Here is an 11,968-nt window from a genome sequence, read left to right on the forward strand (position 1 = left end):
TCTGAAATGATTCTTTCAGGTAAACCATATCGGCAAATGATTTCCTTTTTCAAAAACTTGCACACTGCAGTCTTCGTCACATTGGTAAACAAAGCGGCTTCAATCCATTTTGTGAAGTAATCGATAACCACAAAAATGAATCGATGTCCATTTGAAGCTTTTGGAGAAACTGGCCCTATGACATCCATGCCCCACATAGAAAAAGGCTACGGAGAAGTCATGACATGAAGGGGTGAAGGGGCTACATGAATTTTATCGCCGTAGATTTGACATTTGTGGCATTTTCTCGCAAAACTAATGCGATCGCTTTCCATCATCAACCAAGAGTAATCGAGTCTCATAATCTTTCCGCCATCTGAAACCATTGGCATGTGTCCCATGATTCCTTCATGGACATCTTCAAGTATCTTTCCGCTTCAACATCATCCACGCATCTCAAAAGTACTTGATCCTTTCCTCTTTATACAGATATCCCCATCAAGAACAAATCCCACGCCATTCTTCCGATTGTTCTTTTGTCGTTCTCATTTGCTTGTTCGGGATAGCTTTGATTCTTGATATATTCTAAGATATCATGGAACCATGGCCGTCCGTCTGCCTCTTTCTCAATGCTACAACAGTGTGCAAAGACCTTGTATATGCTCATTTTGAGGGGCATTATTTCTGCTTCTTTACTTGCTTTGAACATTGAAGCCAAAGTGGCTGTGGCATCACCATTGGTTCTCTTCTCGTGGGAAGTAATGAAAAGTTATTTCTTTGAATTCCTTGATCAGCCCAGCCACTAAATCGCTGTACTTAATCAATTTTGAGTCCCTCACCTCCAAGATCTCGATGTTTCGTTCGATAGCTGCACGAAGCCCCATGATACAGGCCTCATATTCTGCGATATTATTGGTACGTAAGAAGTTCGGTCTTGCAGTGAACGGATAATGATTCCGTCTGGTGATACCGAATTGCTCTAATTCCATGCCCTAAAGCATTTGACGCACCATCAAAGCACATCTTCCATGACTTCTCTTTGATGACTCGGATTCTATTTCGTTGATGCACATTAAGTCTTCGTCGGGAAATCGAATCTTAAAGACTCATATTCCTCTCGTGCTCGAGTTGCTAAGAAGTTAGCTATTGCACTCCCTTTTATCGACTTCTGACTTACATAGGCAATGTCATATTCCGAAAGGAGGATCTGCCATCGTGCCATTCTTTCTGATAGTGCCGGCGATTCCATCATGTATTTTATTAGGTCCAGCTTTGAAATTAGCCATGTCGTGTGATACAACATATATTATCTGAGTCTCCGAGCTACCCAAACCAGAGCGCAAAAATATTTCTAAATAGACGAATATTTTGCCTCATATTCAGTGAACTTTTTGCTGAGGTAGTAGATCGCTTTTTCTTTCTTTCCTAACTCGTCGTGTTGCCCTAGTATGCAACCCATTGAACTTTCGAACACAGTCAAATACAAAATCAATGGTCTTCCAGGAGTTGGCGGTACTAGCACTGGAGGACTGGACAAATATTGTTTTATCTTATCAAAGGCCACCTGGCATTCCTCGTTCCATTCTCCCGGGTTATGTTTTCGAAGAAGCCGAAAGATTGGGTCGCATTGGTTGGTAAGTTGAGCGATAAATCGGGCGATGTAGTTTAATCTCCCTAAAAATCCTCTAACTTTCTTTTGCGTGCACGGAGGTGGTAATTCTTGGATGGCTTTTATTTTATCTGGATCAACTTCAATACCTCTCTCACTGACAATGAAGCCTAGCAACTTTCCCGAGGTAGCCCCAAATGTACATTTGGCTGGATTAAGCTTTAGCTGAAACTTTCTCAGCCTTCCGAACAACTTCTTGAGGTGCACTACATGCTCTTCTTCCCTGGATTTAGCAATCATGTCGCCAACGAGACCTCTATTTCTTTATGCATCATGTCATGGAATAACGTTACCATAGCCTCCGATATGTTGCCCCAAAGATTCTTTAACCCGAATGGCATCACCTTGTAGCGTAACGTTCCCCATATTGTTATGAAGGTAGTTTTCTCCATATCCTCTGGGGCCATCTTGATCTGATTATACCCCGAGAATCTATCCATTAAAGAAAACAATGAATGTTTTGCTGTATTGTCCACCAATGTGTCAATATGTGGCAAGGAAAAATTATCTTTTGGGCTTGCTCGATTCAGGTCACGGTAATCCACGCACATTCGTACTTTTCCATCTTTCTTTGGTACCGGGACTATGTTAGCCACCCATTCTGGATATTTGGAGGCTTGTAGGAAGCTAGCGTCAAATTGCTTCTTGACTTCCTCTTTTATCTTCAACAACATCTCAGGCCTCATTCGTCTTAGCTTTTGTTGAATAGGCTTGCATTCTGGCTTTAATGGGAGCTTATGGACTGCTAAATCTTCATCTAGCCCTGGCATGTCCTGGTATGACCATGCGAAAACATCTTTGTATTCATGAGTAAAGTGATCAAACTATGCCCGTACTTTCGAAATAGAAGTCCCAATCTTCACTTCTTGTTTCCTCTCTTGATTGCCCAAATTTATTGTTTCCACAGATTCTTCATGAGGCGTAATCTGCTTATCCTCTTGCTCCACCATTCTTAACAATTCAGAGACGAGACATAATCTTCAAGATTTTCTTGACTTCAAATTCTCCTAAGCAAACAGCCTTCTCAAAATCAATTTCAAGATTCGTAACGGGCTTATTCATGTCGTCAATATCTGAGCACCTGAAAGTTGAATGGAAAAAAGGAAGCTATAGGGGGACATCCAAGTATTGGAAACAACAAACAAAATGTTATGTCATGGTAATGAGGCAAATGTAAGGATAGGCTATGAAATGAGAAAATGATTAATGAAAATTAGTGATAATGCGAAAAATCGTGACAAAATGCATCTTCATTGATATTCATTTAAATGACAAAGAGCGAATGCAAACTCTTACAAAAGGATTCTATTATATCTAATGACACAATAGAAGGTTAATGTTTAGCATTACTCTGAAGACTTATAAACTATAAGAAGCTCCTCAGCAGTCCAATTGTTCAATATGAAACCAGGAGGGCAAGGGCGTATCCTTGAGACATCTTTACTTGCACCAGCTTCTTTGTCAATGACATTTATACTGACATTCTGAAAACCCCTTTCAATTAACCCCAGCATGTTTCGTGGATCATCTTGTCCAGGGTACATCAATCCCGCAGATGTAAATGTTTTTGACAAAAGAGGGTACTCTATTGGTTCCCATTCTGGTTCTCGGCCCAAAGTTCTTGCAATTCTTCTCTCTTGATCCTTCTTCCACTGTCTTCTTTTTTGACGCATGTCAGGCTGGAACCCCAAACCGTATCGGGCTTTGTGGTGCACTGGCTTTAAAGCCCTAACTATTCCTTACAGATGTTTCCCTAAACCTCTTCTCGCACGAGCTCCCCTTCCTACGGTCAACTTGACACCCATTCTGGTATTTCTCGACAGTTTTGGCATCGGAATTCTATTTCCTTCAGCGATGAAAGTGGCATTGACGAATTCAAGGGATCAAAAGGAACATTCCACTGCATCCTTGCTTACTTCCAGGTATGGCGCATCAGCAGAGATAGATGCGACAATGTCTTCTTCGCCTCGATCGTGACCAAATGACCATCCATGATAAATTTCACCTTTTGATGGAGGGATGATGGGACCGCTCCAGCAGAATGGATCCAAGGTCTTCCAAAAGGCGCTTATAAGAGGGTGTAATGTCCATGACTTGAACTCGACATCATAAATGTAAGGCCCACTTCCAAAGGATTTCGATCTTTCTCATGACTTGGCGCCTCGTCCGTCGAATGCCCTTACCGTGGAATGACAGGGCCTTAAGTAGGACAAATCCATCCAGATTCGAAAGCGTGGCCAATGGCATAACATTTAATGCTGACCCATTATCGATGAGCACGTTTGGTATTATGTAGCCCTTGCAGCGAGTCGTGATATGCAGCGCTTTCACCGGGCATCTACCATTTGGCGGTATCTCATCATCACTAAAATAGATAAAATTGTCCGCATTCAGATTGTTAACCCACCTATCAAGCTTCTCAATGGATATGTTGTTAGCTACGTAAGCTTGATTTAACACCTTCAGCAAAGCGTTCCGGTGTGGCTCTGAATTTAAGAGCGAGATAAAGCGAGATTCGCTACCGGTCGCTTGCTCAATTGTTCCACCGCACTATACTCGCTGTGCTTAATAAATTTCAAGAATTCTCGAGCTTCTTCCTCATTCACAGGCTTTTTAGTTTTTTGCACGGGTGGAATTTCTTGCTCGACTTCGACTTCGTGCATCACTGCTTTCCCTTTTTGCTTCAAGTCGCTACTTTTCTTTACCAGTTCAACTTCTTTAGAATAGCACCGTCACTGCGGGTAAAATGACCTACTTCCCTAATGTCTTCGCCAGGCTTCAAGCTTTTCACCTTCGTGTAACGATGTTGACATCGTACTTCCACAGATCGCTTTTATTGTCCTTATAAGGAAAAGAGATGGTACTTCAATTATTATTTTTGGTTTCACCGGCTCCTTCTTCGCGTCATAATAGATTATTAACGGTCGGTCGGCGCCATATGGGAAACCTGATAATTGATTATCAGAGGCACATATTTCTCCACTATCGGCCTTTTTGGCTTTACAAAAAATCCCAATCTCTTTATTGTCCATCATACTTTGCAGTAAACTTCTGAATTCCTCGCAGGACTGAATGTTATGCTCCCCAATACCATGGAGCTCGCAAAAACTGTGACCTTTTGCATCTTTTCCTTTGGATACTCCGTTAAAATGATAGAGCAACCCTTTTTCACTCAGTATCTCCCAGATCTCTGCAGAGGTGTTCTTACTTCAGAAACCCATCTTCTACTTTGTTATTTATCCTCCTCTCCTTCTGCGCTCACATTTCCTTCGGTATGGTTTGGGAATGGATTTCCGGTCGTACTGCCAGTACCATCAAATCGCAAAATGCCCGCATCGATGAGCCCTTGAACTCTTCTTTTGAAAGCAAGACAGTTCTCAGTAGAATGCCCTTGGTTCCCCGCATGGTATGCACAACTAGCGTTTGGATCGTACCATTTCGGGTATGGAGGTTTAAGGGGGGCCATGTAATGGGGAGATATCAATTGTTTCTCCAAAAGTTTTGGGTACAATTCCCCATACGACACAGGGATGGGGGTAAATTGCGGTCTCTCAGGATTATGCCTTGCTGGTCTTGGTTCGTTTCTGGGTTGGCTTTGGGCGGGTACCGTATTTTGTGAGAAAGTAGTAACGGGTCTTTGGTTGTTCGTGGCGTATACGGGGTAGGACGGATGTGGTGCTTGGTAGTAAGGGGCTTGAGGGGGATAATAGAAATTCGGGGGTGGATAATTTCGAGGTCGGGGTTGGTTAGGATACGAATTGGGAATGTAACGACTCCCAGTTCCCACCATGTGGGCTTTTGGCTCTTTCTTCCTTACGGGTGCTGCTTTTCTTGGGCCTTCTGATCCTTCCATTCTACCACTCTTGACGGCATTCTCTATGAGTTCACCGGATATTACGATATCTGAAAAATCCTTCGTAGCACTTCCCACCAGCTTGTCATAGAATGGTGCTTTCAGAGTATTGATGAAAAGGACTGTTATCTCAGTCTTAGTCAGTGGAGGCTCCACTTGGGCCGAGATATCTCTCCATCTTTGCGCATACTGTCTAAAGGATTCTGTTGGTTTCTTCTCTATCATTTGCAAGGTCATACGGTCTGGCACCATATCCGATACAGGCTTGTACTGCTTGCAAAATGCTGACGCCAAGTCCTTCCAGGATCAAATCTTTTCTCTACTAAGTTGATTGTACCACCGAAGAGCTGACCCTGTTAGACTATCTTGAAAGCAATGTATGAGTAGTTTATCCTCGTTCACATAACCTATCATTTTTCGGCAAAACATGACCAGATGCGCCTTTGGACATATCGTGCCATCGTATTTTTCGAAATCAGGCACCTTGAATTTCGGAGGCAGAACTAGATCGTGCACCAAATCGAGCTCTTTGGCACTTAGTGCAGAGAAGGCTTCAGTACCCTCTATTACTTTGAGTCTTTCCTCTAAGCTCCTATACTTCTCTTGAGCCTCATGATCGTTCGTTCTCAACCTAGCTATTTCCGCTGGATCGTCCAAATCTGGAACAATTGGATTGGCAGGATTAGCCCCAGAATTTGATATGAATATTCCTTGCCCTAAATGAGTATGTGGCACTGGCCATTGCTCTGGGTCTGTGGGTTCTCCTTGGGTGTACCCTCTTTGTGCTGCGCGGGCGTGTGGTGGAGTGAATCCCGGGGGATAGAGTGGATCCTGATCGTGGTGAATTCTTGACTGAGGTTCCATAACATCGGGGTTCTGCATTTTTCCTTTGACCAAAGTTGTCATCATCTCCATCATTTTAGCCATCTGATCTCTTTGCTCGAGTGATTCCTCTCGAGATCTCACCATTAGGTCTCTCGTCTCTTGTTGCGATTTGGCCAGTTGCTCTTGTACCTTTTGAGCCCTTTCCATCCTTTCAATTCTCTCATTGAATTCAGTTTCCATTACTCTAGCTTGTCGGCGCGTTTTATAGGAATGATGTGGTTCCAGTCTTGTGGTATTACAACTGCGAATTATATATTTTATCTTCAGCGACCGAGTATGGGATATGCAATGTATGAATGAATGCATGAATGTCAAATGAATGTCAGTCATGAATGAATATGCAAAAATTTGGTGTTAATTTCAAGATAGCCCTTATTTAGGCATTTTCTTAATCAAAGGAGTATTACACAACATTTCGGTCACTCGTATAATTGACTCCTCCATTAGAAACCCGTTTTTGGCAACCAATCTCCAATCAACACCTTCCTAACAAGATGCCTTCGATGCATGATGAAAAATAAAAATACAGACAAACGACCTTGGCTAGCGCAACACATATAAACAGAGAAAAACTGTGAAAAATCTAACAAATTAAGCTACTTGGTCCAGTGGACTCGATTCCCTTGCTTAGAAAGCACAAATGTAAAAGAAATAGAAAGTAAGATGTGTTTTTCCCGTGTACTTATTTCGGTGACTACTAAACAAGCGGAGGTTCGGCATGGCTCTAGTTGGGTTGCTCGTATGGTTCACTATATGCGGTTTTGGTTCTAGACAGGTACTCGAATTGCTCGTACTATCATCTGCTAAGATTAGCACGAAGCCTCGGTCATAACCCATCACAGGCTCACGAGTTCAATTCGAGGGATTACATTTACTTATGCCTATGCGGAGGGACAAGTTAACTCACGAAAGCATAAGTCATATGTAACCGAAAGTATTCACTAGCTTTGTGCATGGAGGACGAGTTAACTCACGAAGGCATAGCGTTTACTTTCACTTAAACGGACAGAGCCCGGGTAGAGAGCTTATGTTATGCAAAATGCAAGTGCACAGTGTGTGGGAGAAACTTGCAATCCTTCTATTTATTTTAAAACTACAAAACTAAAACGAAAGATAAAACAAATTAGGAGATACGTATGTATGATTTTTTCGAAAACAAAACTTAAGGATAATGATTAAATATTAATTTAAACACGGAAATTTGAAAATTTTGACAACACGCGTTTAATTCAACTCGACTCTCAAAAATGGAGGTCCCCAGTGGAGTCGCCAGCTGTAGCGACGTAAAAATGTTTAGCTTTGGTCACTAATTGTGGCGATTTATTGAAAACTTGAAAACTGAAGTTTGATTTTAAAATAAAGAGGGGAGTCGCCACCGATCCTTTTTCTAGGTGTGATCGGACACCTAATAAATCATCTTTTTTTGAAAAGAAAATTTATTTGAACAAAAATGAAGGCCAAATTTGGGTCTACGCAAAAATCTAGAGAAAAATAGGGTTCGGGAGTCAGTTACGCGCGAGGAAGGTATTAGCACCCTCGCGACGCCCAAAATTGGTATCTTATAAACACGTGTTGTCTTGATTTTTAAAAATACGAGTTCAATATTAAAATTTAGTCGTGATCCACTTAAAAGAAGACGAGAAATTTTAGTTTTTTCCTGTTTTTGAGAAGGGTATATCGCTTTAACACGAGTCAATTGACGTTCACCCAACATAGCGATGAACTCGATGACTTAATGTTAAATTGGTATGTTGCCTTAATTGTTGAAATTAATTAGAAGGACATGGATAAAATTCTTGAAATAATGTAAAACAAAATTGAGATGAAATAAAATAAATAAATGGAAAAATTAAAAATATATGAAGTAAATAACATATAGGGCAATAATGCAAAAATATTGAAAATATATAATATATATAACACATAGATGATATATGCATATACATTAGAAATAACAACAATATAAAATGGACTTACTAATATACTATGTAGACATATACATTCATAGATATAAATAATAAGGATACTAGAAATACTAAGTATATAATGTTGGACTAAATACATAATATAAAAATTTGTAGAATGTAGTATTAAAATATGTGCACGATATATATACTTATTTAAAAATAATAATAAAACTGTTGATAATATTTTACAAATATATATATACTAAAAATATACATAACAATATATAAAGTATAATATATTAAAAACATATGTAAAGCATATAAAACGAAAATACATATGTTAAATAATATTAAAATATTTCCATAATGCAAACATATAGGAACAAACAGCTAATAATACATGGATATGTACATAGGCATATTAAATATATATACATATAATCGATATAGGAATATTAGAATAAAGTAATTAAAAGTAATGCTATGCACAAATAGATATATACATATATAACAAAATATATACTATGGTTAATGACAATAACAATTGATTTATATAAAGATGTATACATACAACAACACGTTCGCTACATTAACAACCATAATAGTAATGGCATTAAAATACGAAGAACAACAATGTACACAAAATACTATATATAAATCTATACACATAAATAAAAATATACACTATTGTAATAAAGATAATAATAATATATTATTATTATATATAAAAGCAAGCATAACATTTAAATATTAAAATAAAGTAGCTAAAATACTAAACATAAATACACATATGTATATGCATATAATAAAATATATAATAATATATAATAATAATAATAATAATAATAATAATAATAATAATATGAAAATACAAGAAAATTTAAATAAGAATTAAAGATAAACGAAAAAGGACCAAAATTGGATTAAAATCAAGTTTTGGGGCGAATCTAAAATAAAAATAACCCACGGGTCGATTGCAACACGCACAAACATTGGGGACTGAATTAGTAATATTCCGTTCAATCATTAAGACGCGATTGCTTGGTACGGGCTAAATTGAAAACCTCGAGAATTAGGTGGCCAAATTGCAAAATCATAGGAAAAAGGTAACTAAAGCACTAAATTGCAGCAAGACTGGAGAGGTTGAGGGACCAGGGGGAAAATATCCCTAAAAGCAGAAACATACAAATCATAGTTAGTGGCGCCGTTTCCTTTTGACTTTTCAATTTTTATTTTAATATTTTTTTTCTGAAAAACTGCTCTTAAACCCCCCTTTTTATCTCTTCCTCCTTTCTTCAGCTAGGATTTCAACACCCATCATTGCCGGCGGTTCACCGTGTCGACGGAGAGGGGAGCGGCCACGGGGTAGATCCGATAAGACTCTTTTCTTCCTTGATTCTTTTTTGTTTTAAAGTAAGTTAATGAAATAAAAAATAAAACAAAGCAAAGATAAATAGAAAGATTGAGATAACAGAGGAAAAAAAATTGAAGTTCACCTTCTAAGCTTTTCTTTTTTCTTTTGTTTTTTATACAAATTTTTTGTACATCCACCCCCCTTTACATTTGTTGTTTGGATGGCTTTATATAGCCTAATTTTTATATACTTTATTATTATTTTCTATTCTTGCTTCTGTTTTGCTTGTTTGCAGGGCATGGGCATGGACGGTGGGGTGTGTGATGGCTCAGCATGCGCGGGGCGTGGTGGCCGACAAGGTGGAGCAGTGTCAGACGCTTGGGGGCGTGTTGGCCAAGGTTGAGGGGTGTGTTGTTTTTTTTTTCTTTGCTGGAAAATGTTTGGTGTTGGTGGGCTAGGATTAGTGGGTTAGTTTAGGTGGGCTGTTGGTTTAGATTGGGTTTGATGATGTTGGGCTGATGAAATTGGGGTGGGTATTTGGTTGTATTTGGGCCAAAATTGGCCTACAACATCCATTATTTAGGTTAAATAAAAAGAATCGAAACCCGGTAAGTTAGGGTACGATTATCTCGAATTACCTAATACGGAATATTACTTTTATGAAAGAATTGTTTTCATATATTGAGTAAGAAAAATAACGTGATTTATAGTAAAACATAAAAGCAAATTATAATATTAATGTGAATAATAAGATAATAGGTGCGACAGTGTCAAAAACGATAATATGAGTAATTATAAAAGATGAAGTAATAGCAAGACTAGTAATATGTAAATATAAACAAATGCATGAGGAAAATGAAATGATCAAGACATAAGCAAATTAACGAATAAATGAAAATGAATAAAACATGGAACAACAAAATGGCAATGACAATGATAATAATAATAATAATAATAATATAACATAGAAAATAATGATAATAATATATGAATTTAAAAAATATATATATATATACATACATATACCAAAGACATATTCATAATAATAGTATTGAATATTAAAAGTATATATATAATAGAGACAAAAATATATGCATAATGTAGTATTGAAAGTATTTACATGGGATAATGTATAAAAAACATATGAATAATGTGATATTAAAATATATACATAAAAATATAATAAATATATATATATATAATATAATATATACATAATATAGTATTAAAATATATATAATACATACACATTAGAAATAATAATAATGTTACAAAACAATTATTAATAATACTTCATAAATATATACATACATATATATATATAATATATACATAATATAGTATTAAAATATATATAATACATACACATTAGAAATAATAATAATAATGTTACAAAATAATTATTAATAATACTTCATAAATATATACATACATATATATATATATGTTAAAAATAAGTACATATTAATATTAAGATGATGATAATATTAAAATAACCATTGATAGCTTTACATATAAATATATACACATATAAGTATGATAATAGTAATTATAATACTAATACTAATAATAAATACAATAATAGTAGTAAAATAAACACATTAATAATCATGAAAATAATGTGTACATGAAAATAATAATGATATGATAAAAAACGATACAATATAATAATAACGTAAAGAAAATAAAATAATAATATTTATAATAAAAGAAAATAAAAGAGTGTATTTAAAAGCATATATACAATATTATTTGAACTAATATTAAAAATTAAAGTAGCAAAGATAATATAAAAAATCAACTTAAATTAAAAAAGAGACTAAATTCGAATTAAAAACGAAGTTTTGCGGCAAATTTTTTTTAAAAAAAAGAAAAGGGCCTATTTAAATGCGCGTGAAACAACAGAGGGCCTAAAGTGCAATAACCCCCTTTATAAAATGCACAGCATCAGCTAGGATTAAATTGAAAATTGCGACAAATTTTGGTGCCAAATTAAAAATAAAAAATAATTTAATTGCAAAGTAATAAAAAGCGGAGGGGCTAAACGCGCAAATAGCCCCTCCAATAAAAACACGCGGATCCTAAAGTTGGAGCAGGTCGGGTCGCGGGTCGGCCATGGGTTAAGAGCCAAAACGACGTCGTTTTGGCATTAGTGGCTTAAACCCAAAACGACGTCGTTTTGATGGGGCTATATAAGCCAAAATTCCTAAAAAAAAACTCATTTTTCCCATTTCATAAAAAAAACTAACCCCTTTCTCTCAAACTCTCTCAAGGCCTTCTCCCTCCGACCAAATTCCGGCTCCGTTCGCTGCCATCCGCCG

The 11,968-nt window shown here is 36.9% G+C and overlaps 1 long non-coding RNA gene across 1 annotated transcript; it reads left to right on the forward strand.

The window, feature by feature from the left end:
* Positions 1 to 9,515: 9,515 nt before the first annotated feature.
* LOC128279472 (uncharacterized) lies at positions 9,516 to 10,315 on the forward strand. The gene is made up of 2 exons (XR_008269659.1): positions 9,516 to 9,658; positions 9,943 to 10,315. It is a non-coding gene; the product is annotated as an uncharacterized LOC128279472 (long non-coding RNA).
* The last annotated feature ends 1,653 nt before the right edge of the window (positions 10,316 to 11,968 follow it).

This window comes from Gossypium arboreum, chromosome 8, assembly GCF_025698485.1.
Source record: "Gossypium arboreum isolate Shixiya-1 chromosome 8, ASM2569848v2, whole genome shotgun sequence".
NCBI lineage: Eukaryota > Viridiplantae > Streptophyta > Magnoliopsida > Malvales > Malvaceae > Gossypium > Gossypium arboreum.